The sequence below is a fragment of the Lepidochelys kempii genome, chromosome 3, assembly GCF_965140285.1.
Source record: "Lepidochelys kempii isolate rLepKem1 chromosome 3, rLepKem1.hap1, whole genome shotgun sequence".
Classification (NCBI taxonomy): Eukaryota; Metazoa; Chordata; order Testudines; family Cheloniidae; genus Lepidochelys; species Lepidochelys kempii.
This window is the reverse complement of record NC_136382.1, coordinates 2,361,182-2,373,634: the sequence shown is the minus strand read 5'-3', so window position 1 is coordinate 2,373,634 and position 12,453 is coordinate 2,361,182. Positions and strand designations below refer to the sequence as shown.

Sequence of the window (12,453 nt, the reverse complement as noted above, 5' to 3'; positions counted from 1 at the left end):
AGCAGGAGCAACATTTGGTAACAGCATTGGTATGAGGGGAAGGAGGGGGTGGAGACAAATTATGCCCAGTTTGTGAACCTGATTGATAGGGAGGAATCATAGAATCATAGAATATCAGGGTTGGAAGGGACCCCAGAAGGTCATCTAGTCCAACCCCCTGCTCAAAGCAGGACCAATTCCCAGTTAAATCATCCCAGCCAGGGCTTTGTCAAGCCTGACCTTAAAAACCTCTAAGGAAGGAGATTCTACCACCTCCCTAGGTAACGCATTCCAGTGTTTCACCACCCTCTTAGTGAAAAAGTTTTTCCTAATATCCAATCTAAACCTCCCCCACTGCAACTTGAGACCATTACTCCTCGTTCTGTCATCTGCTACCATTGAGAACAGTCTAGAGCCATCCTCTTTGGAACCCCCTTTCAGGTAGTTGAAAGCAACTATCAAATCCCCCCTCATTCTTCTCTTCTGCAGGCTAAACAATCCCAGCTCCCTCAGCCTCTCCTCATAACTCATGTGTTCCAGTCCCCTAATCATTTTTGTTGCCCTTCGCTGGACTCTCTCCAATTTATCCACATCCTTCTTGAAGTGTGGGGCCCAAAACTGGACACAGTACTCCAGATGAGGCCTCACCAATGTCGAATAGAGGGGAACGATCACGTCCCTCGATCTGCTCGCTATGCCCCTACTTATACATCCCAAAATGCCATTGGCCTTCTTGGCAACAAGGGCACACTGCTGACTCATATCCAGCTTCTCGTCCACTGTCACCCCTAGGTCCTTTTCCGCAGAACTGCTGCCTAGCCATTCGGTCCCTAGTCTGTAGCTGTGCATTGGGTTCTTCCGTCCTAAGTGCAGGACCCTGCACTTATCCTTATTGAACCTCATCAGATTTCTTTTGGCCCAATCCTCCAATTTGTCTAGGTCCTTCTGTATCCTATCCCTCCCCTCCAGCGTATCTACCACTCCTCCCAGTTTAGTATCATCCGCAAATTTGCTGAGAGTGCAATCCACACCATCCTCCAGATCATTTATGAAGATATTGAACAAAACCGTCCCCAGGACCGACCCTTGGGGCACTCCACTTGATACCGGCTGCCAACTAGACATGGAGCCATTGATCACTACCCGTTGAGCCCGACAATCTAGCCAGCTTTCTACCCACCTTATAGTGCATTCATCCAGCCCATACTTCCTTAACTTGCTGACAAGAATACTGTGGGAGACCGTGTCAAAAGCTTTGCTAAAGTCAAGAAACAATACATCCACTGCTTTCCCTTCATCCACAGAACCAGAGGAATGGTGTTTACTACAGTGGAGAATGGAAATGGAAAAGGTTTAGGGGAAAAGTATCATAGAATCATAGAATAACAGAGTTGGAAGGGACCTCTGGAGGCCATCCAGTCCAACCCCCTGCCCAGAGCAGGACCAATCCCAACTAAATCATCCCAGCCAGGGCTTTGTCAAGCCTGACCTTAAAAACTTCCAAGGAAGGGGATTCCACCACCTCCCTAGGTAACGCATTCCAGTGTTTCACCACCCTCCTAGTGAAAAAGTTTTTCCTAATATCCAACCTAAATCTCCCCCACTGCAACTTGAGACCATTACTCCTTGTCCTGTCATCTGCTATCACTGAGAGTAGTCTAGATCCATCCTCTTTGGATCCACCTTTCAGGTAGTTAAAAGCAGCTATAAAATCCCCCCTCATTCTTCTCTTCCATAGACTAAACAATCCCAATTCCCTCAGCCTCTCTGCATAAGTCATGGGTTCCAGACCCCTAATCATTTTTGTGCCCTTCGCTAGACTCTCTCCAATTTCTCCACATCCTTCTTGTAGTGTGGAGCCCAAAACTGGACGCAGTACTCCAGATGAGGCCTCATCAATGTCGAATAGAGGGGAACGATCACGTCCCTCGATCTGCTGGCAATGCCCCTACTTATACAACCCAAAATGCCATTGGCCTTCTTGGCAACAAGGGCACACTGTTGACTCATATCCAGCTTCTCGTCCACTGTCACCCCTAGATCCTTCTTTGCAGAACTGCTGCCTAGCCATTTGGTCCCTAGTCTGTAAGTAAGCTTTGCTTGATCCATATCTAGCTTAAGCTAGTGGCAGGCCATCATTGTATTATCAGTAGTTAGACTGTGGGACTGAACTGAGGAAAACAAGTCAAATGAGAAGAGGACTATAAATTTTGAATAGATTTTGATTTGTTGGCCTGTTCTTTCATTCCGTATCCCTTCTAAAAATATTTGTCCAGTCCTTGGTCAACTCTTGTTTTTACAGTAACCAGCTCTTCTCTCTGAGCAGACTGGTTCTCACTCTACTCCCTTGCAATCCTTGCCATCATTGTCAACAGTTAAAATCCCTTTCTTCTTTTGCATTCTTCCTCTTTCAAATCCCTTGACCCATGACTTTGAATCAAGTTTAAACTCCTTGTCTTTCTCTGGAAGAGATACAGCTACACTCTTGCCTACATCTCAGCCCACATATCTTCCTAGGGTACTCTTCTCCTCCATTCTCCCTGTGCACTTCACTTTGCACAAGCCTCTTATCTAACTGCTCCCTTCATTTCTTTCTTCCACTCTTGACCTCACACCATCTGCCATGCTGTCTGGAATAACCTCCTTTATTTTCTGCAACATTCATCCAACCCTTCTTTTTCAGTTGCTCAGAACTTTAGTCTACATTTCTCATATTTGTTCACAGCTCAGAGATGAAGTTTTTTAGGAATAGTAGGCAAAATTAGTGAATCCATTTTTTGTTTGAATCAGAAATTCTGCACTCTAAGTGAAAAAAGTGCTTTTTTTGCCTCTGTTTTCACTAACAAGGTCAGCTCCCAGACTGCTGCGCTGGGCATCACAAAATGCGGAAGAGATGGCCAGCCCTCTGTGGAGATAGAGGCGGTTAGGGACTATTTAGAAAAGCTGGACGTGCACAAGTCCATGGGGCCGGACGAGTTGCATCCGAGAGTGCTGAAGGAATTGGCGGCTGTGATTGCAGAGCCATTGGCCATTATCTTTGAAAACTCGTGGCGAACCGGGGAAGTCCCGGATGACTGGAAAAAGGCTAATGTAGTGCCAATCTTTAAAAAAGGGAAGAAGGAAGATCCTGGGAACTACAGGCCAGTCAGCCTCACCTCAGTCCCTGGAAAAATCATGGAGCAGGTCCTCAAAGAATCAATCCTGAAGCACTTGCATGAGAGGAAAGTGATCAGGAACAGCCAGCATGGATTCACCAAGGGAAGGTCATGCCTGACTAATCTAATCGCCTTTTATGATGAGATTACTGGTTCTGTGGATGAAGGGAAAGCAGTGGATGTATTGTTTCTTGACTTTAGCAAAGCTTTTGACACAGTCTCCCATAGTATTCTTGTCAGCAAGTTAAGGAAGTATGGGCTGGATGAATGCACTATAAGGTGGGTAGAAAGCTGGCTAGATTGTCGGGCTCAACGGGTAGTGATCAATGGCTCCATGTCTAGTTGGCAGCCGGTATCAAGTGGAGTGCCCCAAGGGTCGGTCCTGGGGCCGGTTTTATTCAATATCTTCATAAATGATCTGGAGGATGGTGTGGATTGCACTCTCAGCAAATTTGCGGATGATACTAAACTGGGAGGAGTGGTAGATACGCTGGAGGGGAGGGATAGGATACAGAAGGACCTAGACCAATTGGAAGATTGGGCCAAAAGGAATCTGATGAGGTTCAATAAGGATAAGTGCAGGGTCCTGCACTTAGGACGGAAGAACCCAATGCACAGCTACAGACTAGGGACCGAATGGTTAGGCAGCAGTTCTGCGGAAAAGGACCTAGGGGTGACAGTGGACAAGAAGCTGGATATGAGTCAGCAGTGTGCCCTTGTTGCCAAGAAGGCCAATGGCATTTTGGGATGTATAAGTAGGGGCATAGCGAGCAGATCGAGGGACGTGATCGTTCCCCTCTATTCGACATTGGTGAGGCCTCATCTGGAGTACTGTGTCCAGTTTTGGGCCCCACACTTCAAGAAGGATGTGGATAAATTGGAGAGAGTCCAGCGAAGGGCAACAAAAATGATTAGGGGACTGGAACACATGAGTTATGAGGAGAGGCTGAGGGAGCTGGGATTGTTTAGCCTGCAGAAGAGAAGAATGAGGGGGGATTTGATAGCTGCTTTCAACTACCTGAAAGGGGGTTCCAAAGAGGATGGCTCTAGACTGTTCTCAATGGTAGCAGATGACAGAACAAGGAGTAATGGTCTCAAGTTGCAGTGGGGGAGGTTTAGATTGGATATTAGGAAAAACTTTTCACTAAGAGGGTGGTGAAACACTGGAATGCGTTACCTAGGGAGGTGGTAGAATCTCCTTCCTTAGAGGTTTTTAAGGTCAGGCTTGACAAAGCCCTGGCTGGGATGATTTAACTGGGAATTGGTCCTGCTTTGAGCAGGGGGTTGGACTAGATGACCTTCTGGGGTCCCTTCCAACCCTGATATTCTATGATTCTATTCTATGATTCTATAAAAAAAACAGTTGAATCTGGAAACTTGGATTTTTGTCTGTTTCACTGAGACTTAAAGGGCAGATTTAAAGAAAAGACGCTCAGTGCTATTAATGGTATGAAAAATTAAATTCAGCAATTGCATGCGCAGTAGGACTTTTCAGTTTTATGAAATATATACCTCTACCCCGATATAACGCAGACCTCGGGAGCCAAAAAATCTTACCGCTTTATAGGTGAAACCGCGTTCTATCGAACTTGCTTTGGCCTCGAGCATTTCCACTATTAATACAGTATTTGACACAAGAAGTTTTATTCTTGGTGTTGTTTTAGAAAGGGCGCATCTGATGTCATCCTTCACATGAAGCCCGGGGTTGGGGCTTGCAGCCACGTGTCCCTGTCGGGGTCGGGGCTCACAGCCGCAGGATCAGGGCTTGCAGATGCGCAGGGGTTGGACTAGACTAATTCTAGAGGAGTTAATTCATGTGTCGATAATTCTACACTAAAGACAGCCAAAGAGGGGTAAAAATTAAGAGAGTTGGTTGGGGGAGTGGGACAGATGGCACAATGGGACTTTTATAAGACAGAGCGATGCTTTAATAGCAGCCAGAGAGGAGGTTGAAGTTGAAGTCAGTTAGAGAATCAGTGCAGAAAAAGGATTCTTTCCTTAAATTACAAAAGGTTTTTAATCTACTTTATTTTCAGTTTGCTAATGCAAAGTACTGTTATAATTATCTCCTTGTTTCTGTCTGTCAGTGAGGTAACGTTAGCACACCATCTACTTCTGATTTGCGATAAGTCTAAAGTTTTTGTTTTTCATAATTTTCGTCTAAACAAGCTGCTGAAGTTGAGACACATCAACAATTAGTAAATATTTAAATCCAAATTTGTTGTCAGATATGGCTCATTTTGGGTTGATTTCATAGATTCTTGTGGGCCAAATTCTTCATACCTTTGCAGCCCCATTTACTTCAGTTTAGGCTGAATATTAGGGAAAGCGTGTTTACAGTGAGATATTAGTTTTTAGAATAACCTCCCCACTTATACAATATGTAGTTTTAGAGGTTAGGATATTGCTTTCTGCTGGAGAGAGAAGGATGGAAAACTTGGTTAACTGACATTGAGAACTAAAAACTGAAATTGTGGAAATATTCTTTGGTATGGAAGGCACTTTGTTTTGGAAATAGAGAATGATGTGTAAATAAAGACGTGTTGAGTTATATCTCAAAATATTTGAAAAGGAATTGAAAGCTTTATACCTCAATAAAGCTCCATTTTTCCTTTAACTGTCCCTTCTTGGTTTGTACTGCCAGTCTGCAGAATATTGGGTCAGTTAAGAGCATCTCTCATCAAAAATCTATTATCTTTCAAATACTCAGTGGGAGGAAACTTGTGACAAGTCATTTCAAAGGTAAAGTGACTTGTTTTAAAATACTGTAAGATGCTTCTAAAATAATATTATACATAAGAGTTCCTTTTGAACATTTTCAGAATAACACTCAGAACGTCAAAATGTGTGTCCTGATTTCGGCAGTTTAATTAGTTTCCATATATAATAGCAAACATTGCAAGCTATTAGACTTTTTTTTTAAAAAAAAGGCATTTTCAGGCCCTTTGACAGAACCACTGTTTAAACTGTACCACCATTATTTAACTGGACAGCACAGTTCTAAAAGATTTAGTGGGCTCTGAATTCTTAACATGTGCTGTATTTATATCTGTGGCACACACAAGCGATGCAGGAGGGTTAAAAAATGCGCTTAGCAATAAATGGGAGGGCTGGATCAGGTTGTTGGAAACAACAGCTCTATACATCAAAGATAGACTATATACTTTCACGAACAGAAGTTTGGTCCAATAAAAAATATTGTCTCACTCACCTTGTCTCTCTAATATTCTGGGACCAACATGGCTACAACACTGCACACATACATCAAAGAACAGTACTTGTAAGACTTTGAAGTTATCCCCTTGCATCATTTAATAATACTTTATTGGGAGACATGTACTGAACTCCCAGATGCTTTTGGATTCAGGGAGTGTGATTTTTGCCAACTGTTAGTACTGAACCAGTGCCTCAGTAGGTTTGCAGAGGGCTTTGTGTTACTGAAGCAGCCACCCTCTGAAGGAGAGCTAAAACTTACCTGACAAAACATTGTCGGCATTTTTTATATTGCCTTCATGTCTAATGTTGGGTTTCCCCTCAATGGCTGTTGGGTGTGAATAAATCAGAGATTTCTTTATAGCTGGGACTAAGCACTTTTCTGTGAAACCTGCCTGTAGAACCTTATCAAAAGGCCTTGCAAGCCTTTTGAGCCAAAGATCCCTCCTTTCAGTCTGAACTTACCAATTTCAAACTATTTTTAAGCATTTTCAGTTAAATTTAGTCTAAGTTAAAATTTAAAGCTAATTCTGCAATATTGGGCAAAGTCCAGCTGTGCTAGAGGTAGGAACAGCTAACGGAGTCTGTTCTGCCTGCATGAGGACTTAGAGTAAAGCCCAGTTGAAGGTAAAGCAGAAAAGTAAGAAATGTGCTCAGCCTGTCACTTGTCAGTGCAACCGTATATCAAAGATAACCTTCCATAGATTCATAGAGTTTGACCAGAAAGGGCCTCTAGATCATCTGGTCTGACCTGTAGAACACAGGGCATCACACTTTATCCAGTTGCCCCAATAAGTTGTGTTTGGCTAAAGCATATCTTCCTGAAAGGCATCCAATTTTGATTCAAAGACATCAGGAAAGGGAGAATCTGTCAATTTTTGGCTCTTTTCTGCTCCCATTCCAATTTTTCGGCATCCTTTTAAATATATGGACACCAGAACTGTAAGCAGTATTCCAGTATCTGTCTCACCAAAGCTATATGCAGAGGTCATATAACCTCCCTACCTCTACTCACTACTCCCCTGTTTCTACTTCCAAGAATGGTCTTAGCTCTTTTGGCCACAGCATCACACTTCAATCACTAGAATGCTCTTCCAGCTCCTTGCTCCTTCGTAGGGCTTATCTACACATCATTTGTACCAGTATAACTATTTTGGTTATGGGTGTGATTTTTTTTTTTACTGAAATAGTTAAACTGGTATAGTTCCTGGTGTGGACACAAATATATCGATATAAAGGTGCCTCAATCGGTATTGCTTATTTCTTTTTCTGTGTGGGAATAGTCCTATTCTTATTGGATAATGCACCTTTATACTGGGGCAACTGCATCTATGGTAGGTGTGGGTAGTACCACATGAACTGTACCAGTATAGTTGAAGCAATACGTCTTTTGGGGGTGGTAGGATTCAATTTTGATTATTAACGAGACTTCAAGTAGTACAGAAAGGAAAGTTATATTTACCAAACCAATCTGGGGAGCAGCTAAGAGGCTTGATCTATTCCATCTAGCTCTCAGAAACTCACTCCCTTATAGACCATACAGACACAGTGAAAATGACCTAGTCACCTGTGGATGGTGACTTGATTTACACATTGATAAGATAAAGACATCTGTTCAAATGGTTATGGCAGAAAACACCTGTAACAGCCAGTAATTCCTGACAAGCTTAAAGCATTTCTCAGTGGGTCATTATCAGTTATAGAAAATATTGCCCCTCATCAATCACAATTTCAGTTTAAGCACAAAGATTCATGGGAATTTGGTTCACCTACAAAGAATAATGGGAATTTAGTTAATCTGCTAACAGTATGTAGAGAAGCCCATAGTGACTCTAATGCCTAAAAGTTCGGGATCAAACTTAGATATTGGTGTGATGAATTCTTCTCTGCACAAAATTCAGATATATTCACATGTTACTCTTTGGGAACCATTCTTTACATAATAAATTATACTGGAGAGCTTTCTACATACATCCCTATATCATGACAGTGTGGAGGGTGTGGAAGATATGACATTTTCCTGGTATATCTTTGAGAGATCTTATTGTATTAAATTTATGTATTATTGCAGACCAGGGATGGCATGTAATTACATGGGGGAGGATGACCACAGCCCTTCTGGAGCTCTGAACAGTGGGAAATAATTAGGAAAATTCACTCAAGTTGTAACACCTCCAGAAAGGTAACACCTGAGAGACTTGCATATACTGTACAAACTGAATTCTACAGAGACCAACAGAATGTTACGAATTACACCTGAGAGGACACGCACACAACTGCTGCGAATTATACCTGGTAGGACACGCACACAAATTCTACGAATTACACCTGGTAGGACATGCACACAAATGCTGCGAATTATACCTGATAGGACACGCACAGTTCGAATCTAGGCTGAGGCACATAAACAAAGTCCACAACTGCAGAGTTCCCAAAAGACACTAAGTTTATTACGCTCAAGCATGGTGCCCACCTGCTAGCCAGGAGGGGACCCTGAATACAGATTGTACAAAGGTTATGTACTTTTTAGCATAGCATGTTGCCCTCGTGCATCGGAAACCTTAGCCAATAAACAAACCCTTGTCTTATCTACCACCTATCCCTGCTTGGTGCATTCCTCGTGCTATACCAGTATGTTAATTACACAGCATGGTCCTAAAGCCATGCATCAGTAACCTTTATTATCAGGATGGGAGGCCTCACATCAAGGCCAAGAGTCAGGGAGTTAGAGACTGACAAAAACCAGATACTGGGAGTCAAGGCAGGCTGGAGACAAGGAGGAGGATTTTCACAGGGATTCAGTATCTAAGGATCACTCCTCCTGGTGTATGATGTGCTGGCATTTAAACAATGGTGGGCCCCAAACCAAAATGGAGTCACATGCTAACTTTTCCTTAACAAGAACAAGAAAAGACTTTTGTATAAATAGCCTGAGTTTAAGCTGATTTAGGGTCTTTTTTCTGATGCAGCAAACAGACCGGACTTTCTGTCCACAGGGGACCCCAATCCTTTGTAGGAAGGGTGGAAGGACTTTGCCTCGTGAGGTCCAATAAGAGTGATGGGTGATCTCTGGAAAGCTTTTAGTGTGCATATAGGAACTTACATTGTTTTTAATGTTTTTCTGTAATGTTTTCACTTTAGGAATAAATATGCTTGCTTATAAAGGGCTGTGTGGTAACTTATAACTGTGGGCAATTACACTGTTTATAACCTCTGAAGAGAGAGCAAAACACAAATGCTGGCCTGTTTAGGCAGTCTGGCTTGCTGGGAATATCATAGTGTAGGCTAAGAGTAAGCTATCATCCTCTAGAAACTTCATTGTGAACAGATGATTTATGCTGATCTCAGGGAATCCTAGCAATTTCGTAAAAGCAGAGATAAAAACAACAAGACACCAACAACTCACAATTGGATACAAACATAGTACCAATGACAATAATTAAGATGGACTTTTCAGGCTTTTCACGTCACTGCAAACCCCGAAGTAAAGATCACACATATACTGATGTCACGGATGGTGATACACTTACCAAAGGTTCTTAAGCAAAGAAAGCTGTCATGGATAAGAGGGAAGATCCTCTCAGGGATCAGTAACTGGTTAAAAGATAGGAAACAAAGGCTAGGCATAAATGGCCAATTTTCAGAATGGAGAGAGGTAAATAGTGGTGTTCGCCAAGGGTCTGTACTGGGACCAGTACTGTTCGATATATTCATAAATGATCTGGAAAAAAGGGGTAAACAGTGGGGTGGCAAAATTTGCAGATGATACAAAACTACGCAAGATAGTTAGATCCAAAGCAAACTGTGAAGAGTTATAAAGGGATCACACAAAACTCACAAAAGATTGGACAACAAAATGGCAGATGAAGTTCAGTGTTGATAAATGCAAAGTAACGCACATTGGAAAACATAATCCCAACTCTACATATAAAATAATGGGGTCTAAATTAGCTGTTACCACTCAAGAAAGAGATTTTGGAGTCATTGTGGATAGTTCTCTGCAAACATCCACTCAATGTGCAGCAGCAGTCAAAAAAGCGAACAGAATGTTGGGAATCATTAGGAAAGGGATAGATAATAAGACAGAAAATATCATATTGCCTCTATATAAATCCATGGTACAGCCACATCTTGAATACTGTGTGCAGATATTGTCGCCCCATCTCAAAAAGATGTATTGGAATTGGAAAAGGTACAGAAAGGGGCAAAAAAATGATTAAGGGGTATAGAACAGCTTCCATATGAGGAGAGATTATTAAGATTGGGACTTTTCATCTTAGAAAAGAGACAACTAAGGGGATATGATAGAGGTCTATAAAATCATGACTGGTGTGCAGAAAGTAAATAAGGAAGTGTAATTTACTCCTCATAACACAATAACTAGGGGTCACCAAGTGAAATTACTAGGCAGCAGGTTTTAAACAAACAAAAGGAAGTATTTCTTCACACAACACACAGCCAAGCTATGGAACTCCTTGCCAGAGGACGTTCTGAAGGCCAAGACTATATAACAGCATTGAAAAAGAACTAGATAAATTAATGGATAATAGGTACATCAACGGCTATTAGCCAGGATGGGCAGGGATGGTATTCCTAGCCTGTTTTCAGCATCTGGGAATGGCGACAGAGGATGGATCACTTGATGATTCCCTGTTCTGTTCATTCCCTCTCAGGCACCTGGCATTGGCCACTGTCGGAAGACAGGATACTGGGCTAGCTGGACCTCTTTTCTGACCCAGTATGGCTGGTCTTATGTTCTTATGATAAATATTTTACATTTTAATAAATTAAGGAAGTTCTTCAGATTTATAACAAGCAAAGGGTGTCCACAAGCATTAATATTTCTGAAAGTTATTTGTATTGTGATGGTGTCTGGTAGCTCCAGTCCTGGATCAGGACCCCATCATTGTAGGCGCTGTACAAACACACAGCATGACTAAGCTCCTTACCCCCAAAGAACACACACCTAGAGCAGAAAGCATGGTTAAAAAAAGAAAAAAAAAGGTTAGGGTAGCAAAGTGAAGGACCCAAAAGTCAGGACATGCCAAAGTTAACATTGCTCATGTAATATTCCATCATTCCTTATTGTGTCTATATTGAGCGAGGCAGGACTTCTCCATGCACATTCACATGGAATGAGACAGAATTAACAGATGTTTTTGTAGCGCAGTGCAAAATTCCACAAAGCGCTGCTCTGCACACATGCACAGTGCCATTAAAATGTAGAAAGAAAAGGATACTAGTGGCACCTTAGAGACTAACCAATTTAGCTGTAGCTCACGAAAGCTCATGCTCAAATAAATTGGTTAGTCTCTAAGGTGCCACTAGTCCTCCTTTTCTTTTTGCAAATACAGACTAACACGGCTGTTACTCTGAAACCTGTCATTAAAATGTAGGGAGATCCCCCGGTTATTAATAGTAGAGCACATGGACCAAATATTTTTGTCAGAATAACTTAGAAAATCTTGCCAGGATTCATATGTTGCAGCAATACCCTCAGTGTTTGATTTCATTTTCATTGTTGATTTATTTGATATTATAAAGCATTATCATGGTAGTCATAGCTAATTTATGTTTCCTTTCTGTTTGCTGCATATTGTTTTGGTTACAGTCTTTGAGTACAGCGTTAAATTCCTTTTATTTATATTTTTATTATTTCTCTAAGGAGGAGATATGTCTTCTGTATTTCTTGAAATTATTGGTGATAATCTCTGCCAAAGGTTTTTAATTTACTAGGATGTCTCTACCCTAATGGCCATATCACTGATGTATTGTATGCATGCTGTAATAGTCCCATATCAAAACATAGTCCCAGGTTTTTTGCAGATTGAACTCTAGATTAATGGAGAGGAGAAACTGTTCAGTGCGTATGAGGTGTTATCTCATGCCAGCAGAGTGGTTCTTACTGGGTTTTCATGTACTTTTGGAGGATGAGCTATTACTGGAATACTGAGTAATTTGTTAATAGTTTAGTTCTAAATGGTGGTGTTGTTCTATGCGTACCCAGTGTTTGGGTTAAATTGAACACAGTCAATAATAGCTCTTAACTGTCAAGGTCAGTAACAGACTTTAATGTGTGGAACTGCCATTCCTCCCAGGCTAATGT

At 41.8% G+C, this 12,453-nt stretch overlaps 1 protein-coding gene across 22 annotated transcripts in view; it reads left to right on the top strand.

The window, feature by feature from the left end:
• The window catches only part of DTNB (dystrobrevin beta), a 388,582-nt gene that overhangs the window by 162,718 nt on the left and 213,411 nt on the right, over window positions 1-12,453 (top strand). The window lies entirely within an intron of this gene.